Raw genomic sequence first — 20,437 nt, forward strand, 5'->3', positions numbered from 1 at the left:
CCTGGACAGAGAGTTCACGCTGCAGTTCAACCAGTGGGAACCCAAACAGAACCTGCCGGTCTCATTGAGCTGAAGGGACAGAGACTGAAGTTCAAAGAGGCTGAGTCGGCTAGAATTTGTGGGGAAAAGACTAGGGAAAAGCCAGTGGCAGAGAGTAGCTGTGCTGGATAGCTGTGGACGGGTCTCTGGGGGAGCGCTGCTCTGTGGGTGCTGGAGAGAGAGCCAGTGGGAAACAGTAGGTCAAATAGTTCTTGGGGCTCCCACAGGCTGGGAACTGTTCTCCCTCCCACCAGCCTGCATGAAAGGACCTTGTTATATGTAGAACATCAGGGAGAGTCTCAGAAGTTTCTCACCTTAGTAGTGGGGCTAAATTAACCCTAGACTAAAAGCTGCTCTTGATGCACCCTAACAAAAGGCAAAAGCAAGCCTCAAAAGGATCAAATATTTGTAATAACCTAAGGCTGTGTCAGAACCAAGGGCAACACACTTTAAATGGACACATTATCCAACAGTGTGAAATTCATTATGGAGACTATCCAATAAAAAATCAGCAGGCATACCAAGAAGCAGGAAAATATGACTAACAACCAGGAGAAAAGTCCATTTAAGATAAGTAAGTCCTTTGGATGTAATGTATAGTGTGATGACTGTGATTAATAATACTTTATTATAAATTTGAAAGTTGCTAAGAGAGTAATCTTAAAAGTTCTCATCACTTGAAAAAAGTTGTAACTGTGAGGTGAAGCATGTTAACTAAATTTATTATGGTAATCATTTCACAGTATATGCATATGTCAAATCATCATATTGTATACCTAAACTAATACTATGTTATATGTCAATTATATTTCAATAAAATGGAAAAAATATACATAAATATTATGGAACTATCAAGAATAATTCAATATTAATATTATTAGAGCAGATAATGAAAATTCAAAATAAATTTTAGTAATTTTAACACTATAGCAAAGTAAATGTAGTCATAACTTAAAGAAAGATGTTTGAGTAGCTTTTGAAATATAATAAGCTATGTGTAGATCAGTAATTTGTTGGTGGATTATAGGTATATAACTTGAAATGTCATTAGTACTGTTTTATAATCTAATAAAGTAATGCAGACTTGGGAGACAAAAAGAAAAGTACATTAATAAAAACAAAACCCAGAAATGACAATGATGATAGAATTAACTATAGAATTATATAGAATATATATAATTATATAGAATATAACTATATTCTATATTTTCAAGAAGCCAGAGGAAAGATTGGATATATTGAGTAGAGACATAGAAGAACACCCAGGCAAGACATAATAAATTTGCTGGAGAACATGGAACAAGACAAAAATCTTAAAAGTAGCCAGCGAGTAAAGGGTATCATGTACAAAAGCAAGAATAACAAAAGACTTCTCAGGAGAAACTATAGAAGTCAGAGGACCATGGAGCAAAGTCTTTAAAATGCCAAATGGAAAGCAAGCAAAAAACTCTCAACCTAGCGTTCTCTACCTGCAGAAAATATCATTCAAAAATTAAGGCGACATAAATACTTCATGTGACAAACTAAAGCTGAGAGATCTACTACTAGCAGAATGCCCCCTGCTCTCAGTCTTTTGTCCGTGTGGGCACCCCCACCTCCCAAGCTTCCCCCAGTCCAGTCCCCATTCATCAGAACATGCCGGGAAATGTGCCTCTTCCTCACACACCCAAAACCAGGGGCCACTGTGCCAAGAGGAGCTTTCCATTTCCCTGAAAAGAAAATTGTGCTGAGGAGGAAGAGAAGCATATGAGTATTGCTGGAGTGGAATCAAGAGCTCTGAAATCCTCCTCTCGGGAGAAAGTTTCAGCAGTGTTGAAAAGAGAGATGAAGAAATGATGACAATGAAAAAAGTTCTTTGTTTCCTTCTCAAAACTGAAAGAGAGGGCAATTCCCTATAACTTTTATAGACTCACAAAAATATAAACTATCATTTTTTTCTACTCATTCATTCATCAACAAATATTGACTTAGCACTGGTCTATTCCAGGCCCTGTTCCTCATGGGCTCCTCAGCATGACAGGGTGACCCGCAGCAGTGGGTAGAGCATTCTCAGCCTCTGAAATCCCCGCCTTCTCCCCAGGTTTAGGTCCAGTGACGGTGGAAAATCACAGGCAGCTTTGACCTCTGCACAAACTCTGCCAGAAGTCATGGAACTGAACTGGAGTGAGAATTGGTCTTTTTCCGTCTCTCTGGACGAGGAATGAGGCAAGACAAGAGTTTCTCAGTGTGTGGGCAGTGAGGTGATGAGGGGAGGAAAGGGGAAGGAAAAAGAGACTATTTATTGGCTTCTATGCATCAACTTCATGTCTGTAAGAATTAGACTCTTTTGTATAAACCCTTTCAGTTGGACTTTTTCCTCAATTTTACATTTCATCAGGATTTTATTTATTTTTTAAGATTTTATTTATTTATTTGACAGAGAGAGGGAGATCACAAGTAGGTAGGGAGGCAGGCAGAGACAGAGGGGGAAGCAAGCACCCTGCCAAGCAGAAAGCCCAACTTGGGGCTCAATGCCAGGACCCTGAGACCATGACCTGAGCTGAAGGCAGTGTCTTAACCCACTGAGCCACCCAGGTGCCCCTTCTTCAGGCTTTTCATATTAATGTTTCTTATCTAGACTACATTATTTTTATTAACATTTCAAAAATTTGCTGCACACTTCTAATGCTGCATGAAAGAAGGCTATTGCCTTAAAATATGAGGCACCAAGGAATAGAAAACCTGTAAGTAAAAATACAACAATAAACTGTTGTCACCAGAGTATAAAAAAAATTTATTTGTATTGTAAAATATGGTCATGCTCAAATCACTCTTTTTTTTGAGATTTAATTTATTTATTTGACAGAGAAAGAGAGAAAGCAAGAGAGGGAACAGGCAGGGAGAGAGAAAAGCAGGCTTTCTACTGAGCAAGGAGCCCAATATCTCAGGACCCTGGGATCACAATCCAAGCTGAAGGCAGACACCTAACAACTAACAACCTAACAACTCAGCCACCAAAGCACCCATCACTCTGTCTTATGAAAAAGAGACATTTGGTTGTGATGTCCCTAGTTCTGCTAAAATCTGCATCAATGACACTTGAACAACTTTTATGTAGAAACAGATTGATTTCTGGCAGAGTAGAGATACAGAGCCAATTTGTCCCATTTCCACTCTATCTTAATAATATGAAACTAAAGCAGAGGGAAAATGCTGAAGATGTTCAGATCTCTGTTGATAAATAATTTAAAGCAAAATAAGTCAAGACACTAGGAAAAATTTTTAAAATTGAAACATATTACTTGAAATAGTGGTATGTTACAGAGATATAGTTGAACATAATTATCATTATATTATTTGTATATTATACTATAATACTATATAGTAGTATATATACTACTATATAGTATAGAGATATACTATGTATTTATATACTGTATTGTTATGTATTATTTAGAGATATGGTTGTATATTATAATTGTATTATATTGCATTATAGTTTATATTATAGAGACATACACACATGATAAAGATTAAGGGACTTGAAATCTCAAAAAAATTGCATAAAGATCTTAAACTGGTAAGACATTTGGAACTGTTCCTCATTTCTGTGGAACTACATTTACAAAAATGCAGTATGTCTCTTGTCAACACAGGAAGTTTCTTACAAAGACATCATTCAAAACAAGAATCAAACCCTGGGAGCTTTATTTAAAATGAAATGGGAAAAAAAATTCAGAAAGTATTTATTTCTCTAGCTCTTAAAGTATTTTATGTAGAAATTAACTGAGACCCTGCAAAAAACTCTTCTAACCCAATTCACTTCTGCTGTGGACCTCTGCGTGAGTCCTTGAGAATTCCATATCATTCTAGCATGACATTCTCTCCTGCTAAAGATATCCATCTGCCTGTATAAAAGCATATATTAATTTCACATTAATTTCATGCCTCTTCCACCCAGACTTCCAAAGTGCTCCCCTTCAGTAGCTAGCCGAAGTTCCACTAAGCATGTAAGGTCTTCAGATAAGTCAAATATTGATCAGAGATTTGAGGGACCATCTCAATACTTGACTTCAAGGATGAAGTATGGGTCGGTTTGGTGGTCACTGTTAGCACTCATTTTTTCCTTCGACAAGGATTTAGAGCAAAGATTGTGAGGATACAGATGAGTCAGATGGAGATCTATCTCAGATGTTTACCTCTAACTAATGAGATAGCAGGAACATGTAGCGCCGTGTAGGCAATAAGCTCAAAAGGAAAATACAGGCAACAAGCTGTTATCTGAGTATGGAGGAGAGATGCAATACTTGCTTTAGAGTGTGGGGGGGAATAAAGAAGAGAATGGGATACAGGATTCATAATCAGAGAAGGCTTCGGAGAAGTAAGAGCATGATGAGCCTATGGGGTTTTCCATTGAGACTGAAGAGAGGGGTCTGTCTGTCTGCCTTCCTTTCTTCCTTCCTTTCCTTACTTCCTCTTCTTTTCTTTTCTCTTTCCTTCTTTCTTTCTTTCTTTTAAAGACTTATTTATTTTAGAGAGAGAGAGAGAGAGCAAGGGGGGTGGAGCAGAGGGACAGAAAGAGTATTAAGCAGACTCCACACTGAGCCAGGAGCCCCACACAGGGCTCAATCTCACCACCCTGAGATCAGGACCTGAGCTGAAATCAAGAGTTGAAGCTTAACCAACTGAGCCATCCAGGTGCCCTGGGTTATTTCTGTTAGAAATAACCATGGCACCATGAATCGCATTCCAGGAGCAGACAAGTCTACACAGGAATAAGCTGGAATAAATGCTTTCAAAGAAAGGAAGTGTCCGGCAGAATTTGTCCTGTCGTTGTTATGGACTGAATTGTATCTCCCAAAATTCATGTTGAAGACCTAAGGCCCAGTAAACTGAGAATGTGACCTTATTTGGAGATAGGACTTTCAAAGAGGAATAGTAATTAGGTAAAAATGACCTTAGGCTAAACCCTGATCCAATACTTCTGGTGTCCTTGTAAAAAGAGGAGATTAGGACACAGACACACAGAGGAAAAACCACGTGAAGATACAGAGAAAAGACTGCTATCTACAAGCTTGGGAAAAGGCGTTGGAGGAGATGCTGCTGACTACTTGATCTTGGATGTCTAGCCTCCAGAAGGGTAAGGAAATAAACTTCTGCTGTTTAAGCCCAGTCTCTGGTACTTTATAACAGCAGCCCCAGCAAACTAATGCAGTCTCTATGGAGACTTTAGACATTTCCCCAGTTTGGATCTGGTTTGGTTTACCAGCTCCCCATCTTGTTGCGGCTTACCACTGCACCCAGTCAGACTTGTGGACCACTATCACGGACCATCTCACCAACTTGTCCTGACGTACAAGTCATGTAGATGACACAAACCAAAACATAGCAATAAAGGCAGCAATAAGCATCTCTTAAAGACCTGCTTGGTTTAGGGCTGGATCACTGGAGTAGTCTTCTTAGGCTGCCAAGACAAAATGTCGTAGACTGTGTGCCTTAAACAACAAATATTTATTTTCTCACAATTTTGAAGGCCAGAAGCTTCAGGTCAAGGTTGCAGCAGATTTGGCTCTATTAAAAGCTCTTTTGCTGGCTTGTAAATGGTGGCCCTCTCACTGCTCATGTGGCCTTTCTTTGGTGTCTGAATGCCGACACCAACCCTTAAACATATGAATTGGGGTGGATGGGAGATGCAGTTCAGTGATCAGCAGCCATTGATGTTTATGTGGAAGCTACTTAGTAAGTATTTACTGGACGCTTGGGTGACTCAGTGGGCTAAGCATCCCACTCTTGGTTTCAGCTCAGGTCATGATTTCAGGGTTCTGGGATCAAACCCCATGTCAGTTTCCATACTCAGCACAGAGTCTGCTTGAGATTCTTTCTCCCTCTCCCTCTGCCCCTGCCCTGTCTCGACTCACATTATCTCTCTATATCTCTCTAAGATAAATAAATAAAATTTTAAGAATTGAAGTATTTACAATATGCTAGATACTGTTTTAAGCATTTTAGACATTCAGTGCTCTTAACAAACATATAAGGAAGATACTGTTATTGGACTTCTTTTCCAGATGAGGAAACTGAGGCACCGAGAGATTTTTGCCCAGGACTGCATAACTATTAAGTGGCTCAGCTGGGTTTTGAGCCTAGGTATTTAGGCTCCAAATCCATGTTTTTAATAGTAAATTCTACCCAGCTGCCTCTCAGGTTATGTGTGGATAGATATATAGTCACAGTCTGCAAGGCATCCAGAAGGCTTACCATTTTCTCAACTTTACTGGACACAGGTGGGGGAGGAGGAATGTCTGGGTGTTCTGGCAGATGGAGCCACTGCAATAAGACGCCCTCTCCCTGTAACCCCTACATACATATAGACTCCAAATGTATAGAAGTGCTGAATAAAATATTACAGAACTGTTTCTAAGACATTTAGAGCATGGGAGAAGAAAGAGAAATCTCTCAAAAATAAAATGCTTGAGAGCAAAGACATTATTTACTTCATTACTGATTCTCTAAAACTTAACATTGTGCCTAGCATACTAATAGGCATTTGATAAATATTTTTTGAAGGAAAGAAACTTACAGGGACTGGAAAATAAACAGTAAGCTCAAAGTCAAAGTAGCGTGTGAGAGTAATTGGACAGATGAAGAAGGTATTAGAATTTGACACAAGCTTCAGGAGTTGAGAGCTGGGGTTTTGATGTTCATATAGCCAATGTTCACAGATCAAATACATGATGTTTGCACATGTCAGAAGATGAAGCCACTAACCTATGTCAGAAGAACTCCTGTATAAGGCCAAGGAGTTGTCCCATTTGTGACACAGAGACTAGAACACTGAAGGCCACCTGAGAAGCCACAGGAAGTTAACCTGTTTCCCTGTAATGTGTCTACAAAACCAAGGAAGGTGGGACTCATAGGAAACAGCATCCACCACAGATGAACTCATAGGTAAAGGTTATAAGCCATCCAGGAAACAAAACCCCCAAGGTAGAATCACAAGTAAAATCATTTCTGTCTAAGAATGAGAGGTACTGGAACAACATGAAAGAATCTTTAGAATAATTGTGTTTATTATATTGAAAGAGGTAAAAGAAAAAATATGCAAGAATTACATATTATGGAAAAAAGAATATATTTATTTGGAAAAGAATATATAGAAACCCTACACATGAAAAACATATTAATTGGAATTAAAAAAATAAAAAACTCAATGGACAAGCTAAACACTTGAGTAGAGAGAGAGTTCATGAAATGGAAGATAGACCAGAAGACACATTTCAGAATTCAGATTAGAGATATAAGAAAGAGAACCATAAACATTATTTCAGAGACCTGGAGGCTGAAACAAGAAATACCAAATAAGTCGAACAACACTTCCAGAGAAGAAAGTAAAAAGAACACAAGAATCACTATTGAAAAATGATGGATATTTTATCCATTCCATAGGTGAAGCTCTCAGGTGAGCCGAAAACATAAAAAATAAATCCATACCTCTACCTCTCAGAACAGAATGCAGAGCATCAAAGACAAAGGGAAAATATTAGAATTAGCTGTGTGAATAAGGTCGGCTGCTGAGGAAACTGTAGCTGGGAGAGAGAACAGCGTGTGGCCAGTGTGCCTCATTCTTGCCCATTGGTCCCAAAGTCAGGCTTCAGTGGGCAGAGAGCCCTGCTTTGGCAGGGGAGTCAGAGTTCTGTCTTGTCAACAGGGGGAGGTGAGTAGACTAGGGGAAAAAACAGCTAGACTATAATTTTATTACAATTTCAGGAACTGTCTCAAATATAGCATTCACAAAGACAGACTCTGAAACCGTGCCAATATGTTATTTGTAATTCAGTTTGCATTTTCCTCAACTTTAACCTTGCTTCGATTTTGGACAGATGCCCAAGCATATTTTTTATTGAAGATAATTAAAGCATAAATTAATCAGTGAATAAGCTTCATTGTCATTAAGCAGCATCATTTGTTTATTCCAAAAGTATTTATTGAGCATCCACTAAGAGTAAAATACTTTGGCAAACATTTTAGAGTTAAGAACTATGAAGACATACAGCAGGACAATGGATAATGAGTTTCAAATGGTTTAGCTAGAATGATCCAGGCAGAGGGTTCAGCAAGTACAAAGGCCCTGGGCTAAGTCTGCATTTATCATGTTCGAATAACAGAAAGTAAGTCTGGAGCATAGTCTGCCCGGAAGAGAGTGATTGAGGAGAGGAGTGCTACAGGGTCAGAAAAGGAAACAAGGGTCAGATCACATGAGGCAACTTTAGAGTCAGGCAAGGAGAGTCTGGACTTCATTCTAAATCCTATGAGACCCCACTGGCAGATTTTAAGCTGAGGAACAACATGAGTTGATTAATTTTTTAAAAAGGTCCTTCTGGGTGCTTAGTGGAAAATGGATTGAGGAAGGACAAGAATGAAAGAAGGGAAAGGAATTAAATTGTTTTTCCACCAACTCAAGAGAGAATTGATGACAGCTTTGACCCGGTTAGCAGCAGAGATGGAAAGAGGCACGCAGATTTGAGATATAATTTGAGGATAAAGTTTTGTTAATGCATTGGATCTAGTGAATAAGGGAAGGAGAGAAGAATCAAGAATAACTTCAAGACTTTTCGCCTGTCCACAGGGAGGCGGATGGTACCACTACTTAAAGTAGAAAAAAAATGGGGAGAAACAGGAAAATCAAGCATCCCATATTGGGCATACATTAATTTTGAGATACTTATTAGACCCACAAATGGATATGACAGGTAAGAAGTTGGATGAAGTCTGTGGGCCAAAGGAGAGATCATGACAGAGATGGGTATTTAAGAGTCATTGGAGTTTACTTTTTTTTTTTTTTAAAGATTTTATTTATTTATTTGACAGAGAGAAATCACAAGTAGTCGGAGAGGCAGGCAGAGAGAGAGAGAGAGGGAAGCAGGCTCCCCGCTGAGCAGAGAGCCCGATGCGGGACTCGATCCCAGGACCCTGAGATCATGACCTGAGCCGAAGGCAGCGGCTTAACCCACTGAGCCACCCAGGCGCCCTGGAGTTTACTTTTAATCTTTTTATTTTATTTATTTATTTTTTTAAGTTTCTATTTATTTATTTGACAGAGAGAGACACATCCAGAGAGGGAACACAAGCAGGGGAGTGGGGGAGGGAGAAGCAGACTTCCTGCTGAGCAGGGATTTCCCCACCGTGGGGCTCGATCCCAGGAACCTGGGATCAGATGCTTAACGACTGAGCCACCCAGGTGCCCCATTTTCTTTCTTTCTTTCTTTCTTTCTTTCTTTCTTTCTTTCTTTCTTTCTTTTTTTGAGAGAGAGAGCACGAGTAGGAGGAGGGGCAGAGGGAGAGGGAGAATCTCAAGCAGACTCTGTAGCAAGTGCAGAGCCCAGTGCAGGCTCCATCCCACAACCCTGAAACCACTACCCAAACTGAAATCAAAAGTTGCATGCTTAACCAACTGAGCCACCCGGGGGACCCAGAGTCACTGGACTTTAGACACTACCAACAGTGGTGGGCTTCCAAGAGAGAACCACTTCTGGAAAGAAGGAAGTGGGGAAAGAGAGATCTGGTGCAGGCTGGCATTTAGAGTTCCAGAAGAGAAGGAGAACCCAACAAAGGCAACTGGGAAGGAATGGCTTCGGAGGTATGAAGAGGATTAGGGATTGTCAGGAAGGCAAAGGGGAAGAATGTCCATCCCAAACAGAGTGGACAGCTATATTGAATGAGGATGATTTGGCATTGGGTTTAGTTTTAGTAACAAAAGCCTTGAAGTGGGCTTCAAAGTAAATGAAAGTTGAAAAGGTGGGGACACAGAGTACAGATCATTATTTCAAGTAATTGTGAATGTGGAGTAAAGAAATGACGTGGTAGCTGAAGGGGACTTGGGGTAAGGTCGGGGAGAGTTATCTAGGATGCTGGATAAGAGATGAAAAGATGCTGACGAGGCTGATTGAGAGGGAGATGGTGAAAATGCAGACTGAAGCCCGGGAGTAGGATGAAGGGATGATGTCCAGAGCACAGGCAGGTTTGGCTTTGCATAGATGGGGCAGCTCTCCCTCTGTCCTAATAGGGGAGAGGGCAGCAGACGTGGGTAGTTAATAGTGAGATGATGAGCAAGTTCCTAATTGTTTCCATTTCCTTCATGAATTATAAGGCTAAGTCATCTGTTGGAAGTAAAGAGCCAGGAGGAAGATGAGGATCAGGTTAGGAAGAGAAGAGAGGGAACAATATAAATAGCTTAGAGAGCAGGAAATGCAGCGGGGTTTCCGGGGAATGCCAAGGGCCCGTAGAAATTTGGGACACTTACTTGAGATGAGACTCCTCGGCACCATTGTGCAATTTCTACAGTAATCAGTTGCACAAGCGTACTTATGATGGAGGACAGGTGCTTTGACAGGTGAGTAAATGGAGAGAGAAGGGGAAGCAGGGTCAAGTCCAGTATGCAAGGAGGCAATTACAGAGCTGGACCATGGAGTCTAAGGCTGGGCAACAAGGGGAGAAAAACATTTGAAAAATGTCCCGATGAGATAAAACCACTTGGAATGAAGCATTTCAGTAAGTAGGCCAGAGGATACCATGTCATGGCCAGAAAGTGGAAAACCTAAATTTGGGTTTTCAGAGATATCCCCTGTTCCCCAGCTTTCCCTTATGAGTAGGCAGAATAAGTCATAATCCATGGAGGAGGTTGCAGAAATAACAGGAAAGGTTCATTGTCCTCACCTTGCCCAGAATATATCCCCCTACTTCTTCACAGGAGGCTGAAAGCCATTTCTCCATCATCAAGTGACTTCCTGTTAGAATGTAAACCCTGTGGGAAAGATGACTTATCTCAACTCAGGCAGGCACACCTTATCCACGCCTTCTTTCAGTAATTAGTAAGCACCTTTCAGCAAAGGCTGTTCCCAACTGTGACAATGGACAAGCTCACCCTCAAGTAAGAATTCATTTATCAGATGATTTATAGAGAAAGGTTTTGATGTGGCAAAGAGCAGATATACCCAGCACCTGAACCAGAAAGTTTGGGCCTTTACAATGAATCTGGGCCTGGCATTGTTTCCCTAAAGTTAGAGTATAACAAAAAGTTTTGTTAAAGGGGGTGGAAAAGCAGACATATGGATCAAAAGAGGTTTTTTTTTTTAATTTTTAAAAAATATTTTATTTATTTTTCAGAGAGAGAGAACAAGTGAGCACAAGCAGGGGGAGCAGTAGGCAGAGGGGAAGCAGGCCTCCTGCTGAGCAAGGAACCCGATGTGGGACTCCATCCCAGGATGACCTGAGCTTAACCGACTGAGTAACCCAAGCATCCCTCAAAAGAATTTTAAAATATGTACTGTTAAACATAGAAATTCTACATTAAACAATTTATTATAAGGAAATAGACATGATGCACTGAGATGTTTGAAAAACATCTAACATTTTGCAAAACATCTAACATGTTGAAAAACATTTAACACAATGCTTATGAGATACCAGAATATGGAAAACAATCTTAATTCTAAAGTATAGGAGATAGACTAAGAAAAGCACAGTCATCCACCAAGGGAATGCTATGCAGCAATATTGATTGATATATTGCCTAGCTGGAAAAGAAAATGCTTTCCCCTTTTTTAAAATTTAAAATCATATAAATAAATAAAGAGGAAAAAAGAAAAAAGTTTGTATCTATACTTAACAGTTTGTATCTATAGGGTGGACTTATAGGTGTTGATTCTTTGTTTTTTTTTTTTTCTATCTTTGTGCTTTATTATGTTTTGTGTGAAGGCAAAACTAAATGTGAGCAAATCTGGTCATTAGAGAGAATGTCTAATTTGATTTTATTTCCTAGCTGTGTGGAATATACATTTATGCCAGCCTCAAAATTCTCCAACAAATAAAGCTTTTGATTCACAATGTTTATTCTGACACTTTCTATCACAAAGAAGCAGTTGACTCAAACTGAATTACCTAATTATAAAAAGAAATTATTCTTGTCAGAAAATAATGATGCCTGTGTGCCTGGCTGGCTCAGTGGGTTAAGCCTCTGCCTTTGGCTCAGGTCATGATCTCAGGGTCCTGGGATCGAGCCCCATATCATTGGGCAACCTGCTCAGTGAGGGGTCTGCTTCTCCCTCTCCCTCTGCCTCTCCCCTCCCCACTTGTTCATTCTCTCTGTAATAAATAAATACAATCTTACAACTAAATTGTCTTACCTTGGGAAATGTAGTTAATACAGTAGCTTGAGCTGGAAGACATGTCATATTGTAAGGCTTGGCAGAAATAGTTTTGACATCTTCCTGGAGTCAAAGCAGGAACATTTTGGGAGGAAATGACAGGTGACAAGTACAGTGACCGCCCTCCATCGTGCTGGACACAGGAATCAGCAGGCAGCACTGTGCTGTGCTGCCTTCTATCTCATTTCCTGGGCTTCTACTTTAAACTCCAAACAGACTAAGAAACAAAAGGAGGAAGAGAAAGATGGGCAATGAATCTGAAGGTGGAAAAAGCAGAGAAGAAAAAGGAAAGAAAAATGGGAGGAAGGAGGAAGAGGACCATGTCACTTATTGTATTCCCATTGGAATAAAGGAGGGAGAGTGAAGACTTCCATTATAAGGGATTCATTTATCTCAACACACATGGATTAGGCCCCCAGGATGGCCTAGGCCCTTTGTTGCAATAAGAAAGAAAAGCATGTTTCTATCCCAGTAAACAAAACCAGACCAGTATTCTAGAATGTACTTTTTACTATTCCTCTGCTCAAAACTTCATGATCTTGCTCCATGACCTGGGCTCATGATTTTCCAGACCCTAGAATCACTGTTTCTTCCACGTTGCCCCCACCAAATCCTAACTGTTCTTCACTGCTCATCTGCTCCCTGAAGTCACCTTTAACTTTTCCTTCTAAGCTGTGTGAGTATTTCTCCTTTGAACTCTTATTTTATTTACAGGGAGTACTATGTTTACATGTTAGAATGAAATTATTCTCTATTTGTATGTGTTTTCTATTCAGAGTGCAAAGTGGATCTCGTGGATTCCTCACATTAACACTAACACAGAAGTTGACATGCAGTGAATGTTAATTAATAGTTGCACTCTTATGGTAGTTGATGTCATGCACTGAAATAATGCTCTCAGACACCAGTCTGGGGGTTCATGCAGGGCTGCCTCTACAAGGGAGAATAGTAGCAGCTGAATTGTGCACATAGCTTTTATTTAGTTTTTTTTTTTTTTTAATCAGCAAAGTAAGGACAGATGTATCAAAGCATGAAGAAGAAATACAAAGAGATGGCAATTATTTTGAAGCCAGAAGCCAGGCCTATACCCTCCCCTATGCTTGGGCACACAGGGAGGGGGTTAGGGGATAAGGGAGGAATGGGATGTTCGTGCTAGCAATCACCCAAGGCAGGAAGGGGAGTTGAGAGTTACTTTACTTCATAGCTCCTTATCTATGCCAGGCCCCAGGAGATGATGGGATCCTGTTCCTACTGGGCCATTGCATTTAACAGCCTGAGAACAAAAATGCTGCTAATGTTTCAGTTGCTCCCACAATCACTCCTCAGCGCTTACAGTACACTCGTGGAAATAACCGCACAGTTGACTGTATGATTACAGGGATTGTGGGATAGTTCGGGGTCAATATATTAATACTGACTGAAAAACACATCGTTATTGTCCTTTGATAACTAAGAAGTAACTTAAAGCAGGTGATGATCATTTGGTTATACCAAGTATTTATAGAAATGTGTTGACATCATTTATTCACTCATTCATTCAATAAATATTTATTAAAGATTCATTGGCTAGGAAGATACATCCCCTTGCTTCCTGGTTGTTTTGCCTGTAACTGAACGGGAAAAGTTAAATTCCAAATGGACTAGAAAAAAATCAACAAAATAAGCTAATGAATACTTGCTTAAAGCCACCCTAGCCTCTTAATGCCTCCTCCTGCACGAAAACATGTATTAGTTATATATTTACTTAGGTAAATTCCAAGAAGCATTATAAACACTTTGAGGGAGGGGAGCCAGAGAGAACAAGATACCTTATTCTTCTGTAGATTTTGAATAAGGAAAAAGTTCATAGATGTACTGATATTGCAAAACTAAAGCTAGTCATCATCAGGCTCATTAATATTGATACCAAGCATTTATATAGTACCTCTATCAACTGTGAACTAGGTAATAAGTGTAGAGTAAAATTATATACCGCTCAGGAGAAGCTTAAATGCCTCAATGGAGAGAGACAAGAATGCCATGCATAAGTTTGCTGGCACTATCTGGAGGGGTTTGAAGGTACTGTGCATCCCCCAAGAGAAGGCAGTCTTCACCAACAACTCCTCTCAAACACACCCTGGTCAGGGCAACATAGAAATGTGCCTCAATTTTCCCATTCAATCACCAGGCAGTTCACACAGATCCCATTCTATTCTGTTGATTGCTATGAGCCCCTTCAACTGCTAGTCTCTCAGGCTCTTCTCTTCCTTTACACTCTGGGGTCTTTTTACCCACCTACCTTCCTTCTGCAGGATCCCTAACACTGGGCTTCATCCTGGGCTCCACCCAACCAGAACAGCTACTGGCCTGGCCCACACTTGTCTACATCTTTCACATGTAGCCCACAAGACAGACAAATCCTTTCTCTTGCTAATAGTGACACTGTCTCTGTAATCTGTGAGCAAGGTAGAAAGGGGAGGACCAAGGAGAAGAAATATCCTGTCCTGTAGCATATCCACAGCCAAATATAATTTAGAGAAGAAATGATATTGAAAAAATAAGTATTTGATAGAAATAACTTTGCCTCTGAGAAATAAAAATTCAACATAATGGTAACTAAAGCCAGGATAAAGGCATATTTTCCCTCTTATATAAAATTCCACAGCTAAGTGTCCGGTCCCAGGTCTACTCCATGGAATTCTCAGAGACTCAGCTCCTTCCAGCTCACTGCTCTATCATCTTGAGGATGTGGCCATGGTCTTCATGGTCCAACATAGCAGCTAGATCTCCTACCATCACATCCTCATTCCATATAGCAGGAATGGAGCAAAAAATAGAGACAAGGGATACAGGTCAGTTACTGTTGTTTTTAAAAAAATTTTTTTTTTTTACAAATGATAATATTTTATTATAGAAAAAAATCCCAAATATAGAATTTCATAAATCCTAGTAGGTGAACAGGTATAACTTTAAAAGCACGTACAGGGACACCTGAGTGGCCCAGTCAGTTAAGCATCCCATTCTTGATTTTGGCACAGGTCATGATCTCAGGACCCTGAGATCAAGCCCTGCACTGGACTTCACACTGGGTATGGAAGTGTCTCTCTCTTTCTCCCCCTCTCTCCCTCCTCACTTGCCCCACCCCTGGTCTCTCTCTCTCTTAAAAAAAAAAAAAGTACATACAAAGTAAAGTGGCAAAACCTAGAAACATTTTGCCTTTGAAAGAGAATATAATGTTCTCCTGCAGAGGTGATCCCACCCAGAGCATGAATGTGGCTCTGTCTCTCATGAAGATATCAGGTTTGTTTTCTGAACTCACTATACCCATTTTAATAATTTCAAAGTGATGGCAAGAAGTGGCATTGAATAAATTGCTAAAACTCCTTGATTCTTAATTTTCTACTGACACTCAATAAAAAAGATTCCATGTAACACTTTATGACAGACTTTTAGTTAAAGCCTGATTGCTTTAACTTATGGAAAGGCCCAGTGAAACACTATTTGCAAATATATCCATTTTTCCCGGGCTTATGCCACAGTATTTTCATAGACCTGTATACATTAGATATCACACTGTTCTCTTGGAATTGAGTTTAAAATAATATTGGCTGTTGCATAATGTGCAGCAAATCTGGCTACGTTCTAGCTCCCTAACCCTTTTGGCTGTCATTCTTTCAATATCTTTCCTCCACTTTGGAGAAACCATTAAGTAATCTAACCTGACACATTTTAATACTGCCTCTTTGTCTACTCTGCAAATCCTCAAGGTCAGTACAGACACAAACTCAATTTCTAAACTTCAAATTCAGGTTCATTTCGGCTTGCTGAAATGCCTTGGAGTAAGATATCCTGGGTAAAACCATTTTCTTATGAAAATGTTCCTGTATTAACAGCCTGGCTTATTTAGACACCTAGAAAAAAACACCAAACCTGAGTCAACTTTTTCTATTAGAAACACTTCTTGCCTAGCCGGCCAGTTGCTACATGCCAGTTGTCTCTTGACGAAGATTCCCAGAAGTCACCACAGGACCATTCTACTTATATCTCTTTGGTGAGGACTTGATCACCTGGTTACTGCAAGTCAAAATAATCTGGAATGGAGTCTTTTCTGAATGGTATGAGTGCAGCTAAAAACTTGAGAGTTTTTCTGTGGAAGAAAGAATGGACGTTGCATGAGAACTAGCTTCCCAGCCACAAATAGCAAACAAGATACTTTAGAAGTAAAGAGTAGAAAAAGATCAATTTAAAGTGAGGAGAACTGAAGATCATTTCATGAAAGTTGGGTCTTGAAAGTTGTACTATTTGGACTGTTAGAAATAGGACACAACAAGTGAAATGAATAGGATGAATAAATGCGCAGTAGTGGGTACATGTACATTCATTTGTTCTCTCATTTCCTTTAGTCATGACATTTAAAATATTTTTTATTCTATAACTTTCAGTTATACATAAATATAGGAAGAATAATATAATGAAACTTCAGGGCTCATCAACCATTATGAGTAATTTGGAAATGATCGATAAACATTCATGAAGTAGGCTTTCAACTAAAAACATAGAAATGATAAAAATGCAGTGGGCCCAAGAAGATTAAGCATAGTGGCTATGTCTGAAGGAGAAATTCATTAAGGAAACGAATGAACATTTGGCAAAGTTGGGTGGTAATATAACAACTGATGTAACCAGGATACATATGTGTTAGTTCTTTACTATGTTCCAGTCATTGGTTGGAGGAACTTGGATAAAAAGTTCAGTGTTAGCCCGGTGGATATTTACTGTCCTATAGAAAGGCTCTTAGGCCAATAGAAATAAATAGCCACAAATCGTGGAAGGTCTGGACTATCATGGCATGGAATATGAATAGGTAGTATTCAGGCAATAGGGAATTACCAGAAATAGTTGACCAGGAAATGACCAAATAGTAAATCCAAGTTTTGGAAAGATAATCAGTGCCCGCACGGGGGATAGATTGTGAAGAGAAAAACAAAAATTGGAAAATAGTTAACAATTAAAAATGAATTTTAAAACAACCCGTATAAAAATAAGAGGAGAAAATTAACATATTTTGATGTCTACATTGTCCCATGCACAGTGGTTGGCCCTTTACATACATTATGCCTTACATTAATCTTCATGACAACCCCAAGAGGAAGGTTGTCCACTTGATTTTTAGATGAGGAAGTAGAGGCCTGGAGAGTGACTTTTCCTGGCTCTATTCCTAGGTCCCAATGGAATCGGAATTTGAATCTGTTTTGCTGGAGTCCATGTTTCCAACTGCACCACATGCCTCCCTGTCCTGAACTACAGAGGTAGCAGAAGGAATGGGAAAGAGGGCACAGACGTGAGGTTGCTCCTGAAGAACAGACTGGGTGAGTAGTGAAGTGGCATGGCTGGGGAAGAGGGAGAGATCAGAGGCATCCAAGACCACTGAAACCTCAAGCCTGAGTGTCGGGAGAATGGTAATGTGTTTATCTAAGGTAAACGAGATAGAAGATAAAGAGTCCGGGGAACAGATGCATTTGAATGTGGAGGTATTGTGTTGGAATTGATGTCTAGCAACCAGTTGGCAACTTGGATCTGAAACTGAGAGAAACACCAAGTCCCTATACATACATAAAGAAAGTTCTGGTATGCTGTGACAGGAGCAGTACAGAGCATGTGAGGTCTCCCAAGAGAGAGGGACAGGGTAAGAGAAAACAAGCACCCGCGTTGACCTTAGTTACTGCCCTTATCTCCCGGATACAAGGAGGAACCTGGACAAGGCCTGGAAAAGGGCTGTCAGAAAGCAGGAGAAACAGGAACATGGCTTGTCCCAGGAATTGTGGAAGGTGACAGCCCCAAGATTCACAGTTAGGTGCGTGAACATTGTCTCACAGTCAGAGGGTTATCAGTGACCTCTTCAGGAGCACTGACCTTGCAGAGGTGGGGGGTGGAGGAAGGAGCAGGACAGTGGTGGGCTAGGAGAGAACAGAGGCCAGCTGGCAGAGACACAAATGCCACATCCTCTGTGGAGAAATCGTCATTGAGAAGAAGGAAGAGCTGAGTCTGAAGCAGGGTGGAAGAATGCCCAGCTGGAGGAAAGCCTTTCTTTTTAGAATGAATGGTATCGAACTGCTTGTGAGCAGAGAGAAAGGCACCGTGGAGAAGACAGACTAGTTTTTCCCTGGACAAGAGGAAGGAAAAGGAGGCCAGAGGTAAAGGTGAGAGAGAAAACGTGAAGACTTGTGCATTTTTTGATGTCCTTGGGCAGGTTTTCAGGAATTTGAGAGGTAAAGTGGTAGATAGAAAAAAAGAGCAAGGGTGTACAAACATCTCTAAAGAGGAGAGTGGGAAAGATTTGGAACAGATGCATAAAGAACCAGCAGAGGAGGGGGGAACAGTGCGGGGCCCAGGCAGGGGTGGGCACAGGACTGCTTCATGTGGAACCCAGCTTTTCGGGCTGTGTGGCATCTGAAGAATGCAGGGCTCAGAGGGTCCTGGGTGATGGTAAGAGGTTAGACGCAGTGGCGCCTAGGTGGCTCATTTGGTTAAGAGGCCGACTCTTGATTTTGGCTCAGGTCATGATCTCGTGGAGGTGGGATCGTGCCCCATATCAGGCTCTGTGCTCAGCGGGGAGTCTGCTTGAGGATTCTCTTCCTCTCTCTCTGCCCCAATCACCCTCTCTTTCTCTATTTGTCTCTCAAATAAATAAATAAATCTTAAAAAAAAAAAAAAGTGGAAGAGCTTAGCTGTAAAGAAAGTCTATGACCTTAGATGCCTCAAAACAACCAATGGACCCGGGCAAGGGAGGACATTTTCCTGAGGGCAGAAACTGTGCCTGATGCCTTGTCACATCTCTCAACTCCTGGCATGTAGTACCTTCTCCATAAATATTTAATCATAAATGAGCAAGCTGAGTATAAGATATAAGGTCTCAGGAATATGCCTCATGGATAATGCAGACAGATGTAGGAGAAAAGAGGTCACTTGAGGCCGAGGCATTCCGGGCAGTGGAGGGAATCCTCCCAAGAAACTCCTCTTCGTTTATTTCCCTCCGCAGTATCTCGTTCTTCTGTCCTCTTTTGGCATGCAACTGTATTGGAGTTAACCCCTTCTCTCTGCATCTAGTATCATGTCTTGCATCTTGCATGGAGTAGACATTCAACGCATGTCTACAGGATTGGATGCAAACCAAACTGTGATTGGTATTTTCTGGTGGTTATTTATCTTTGGGGAGCATAAAGCCTGCCCGGTATAGGAATTGCTGCTTCTGCTTCCTGTCACCATCCCTTGGCCTCATGATGAAATCTGTATTGCTCCTTTTACAGCTCCCTGGGTTACCTTTTGGCTTCCATTCCCTCACCCTCAGCCAGCCTTGAAACAAACCCCCTAAACTTTCTGGCACTGGTGCAGCCCTGCCTGGATCCTACATGGCACTTCCCACCGTGCCTCCTCACAGAGGGAGCCTTTGCCCTTTCAGGACTCCTCCCCAGCTTGCTCAATATTGCTTTGCTCCATCTTGACTACCTTCCACCAGTATTAGGTCTCTGCTCAGACAGTCTTGGGTAAACACTTCTCCCTGTTCAACCCAACCCTAGGCCATCCCTGGGTGATCCATCTGCATAGTTAACCCACTTCAGCAAGCAGAGGCTAGACCAGAACTATTTTCTGGAATTCACAGACTACTCTTCCACAATGGAGGCCCTTTTTAAGAGGTAGGGGCACAAGATAGTCTGGGTGAAGTTACTAGTACTATGACAGTCAGATAAAAGAAGCCGGAATGGAAGCCCTGGCTGTGTTATATGTATTTCAAGCCTCGTCAGTAAATCTTTATCCCTGAGGGCTAAATAGGATCGTTCCTTCCTTTCTTTCTTAAGTAGAAATCCTTGCTATTACAATTGAGAAAAATTAGTATAGAAAATATAGAGTCAATCACCAGCCTGGCTCTAAAAGCTGGACCCAGCACTCCTGACTAGAACTGAAGGCAACCCATTGGATTTCTAACCTCAGATTCTCCCTTAGCTTACTAAATATTGCAGTGATGGTGGGGCCATACATCATTGCGCTGAATCTATTCAAAAGAGTCTCACGGCTCACCACCAAAAGTTCTTTGTCTTGTGCTAAAAGTTTGATTCATTAAAGGTCATTTGAGACAAAATCAAGTCCTTTGTGTGTATACAGTCCCCCCCACCCCACAGTGAGTCTGTAATTACTGTTCTGTTATAGATCAGCAATACTGATTGACCAACAGAGCTGAG

Source organism: Mustela putorius, unplaced genomic scaffold, assembly GCF_011764305.1.
Source record: "Mustela putorius furo isolate JIRA1106 unplaced genomic scaffold, ASM1176430v1.1 tig00003858_pilon_pilon_pilon, whole genome shotgun sequence".
Lineage (NCBI taxonomy): Eukaryota > Metazoa > Chordata > Mammalia > Carnivora > Mustelidae > Mustela > Mustela putorius.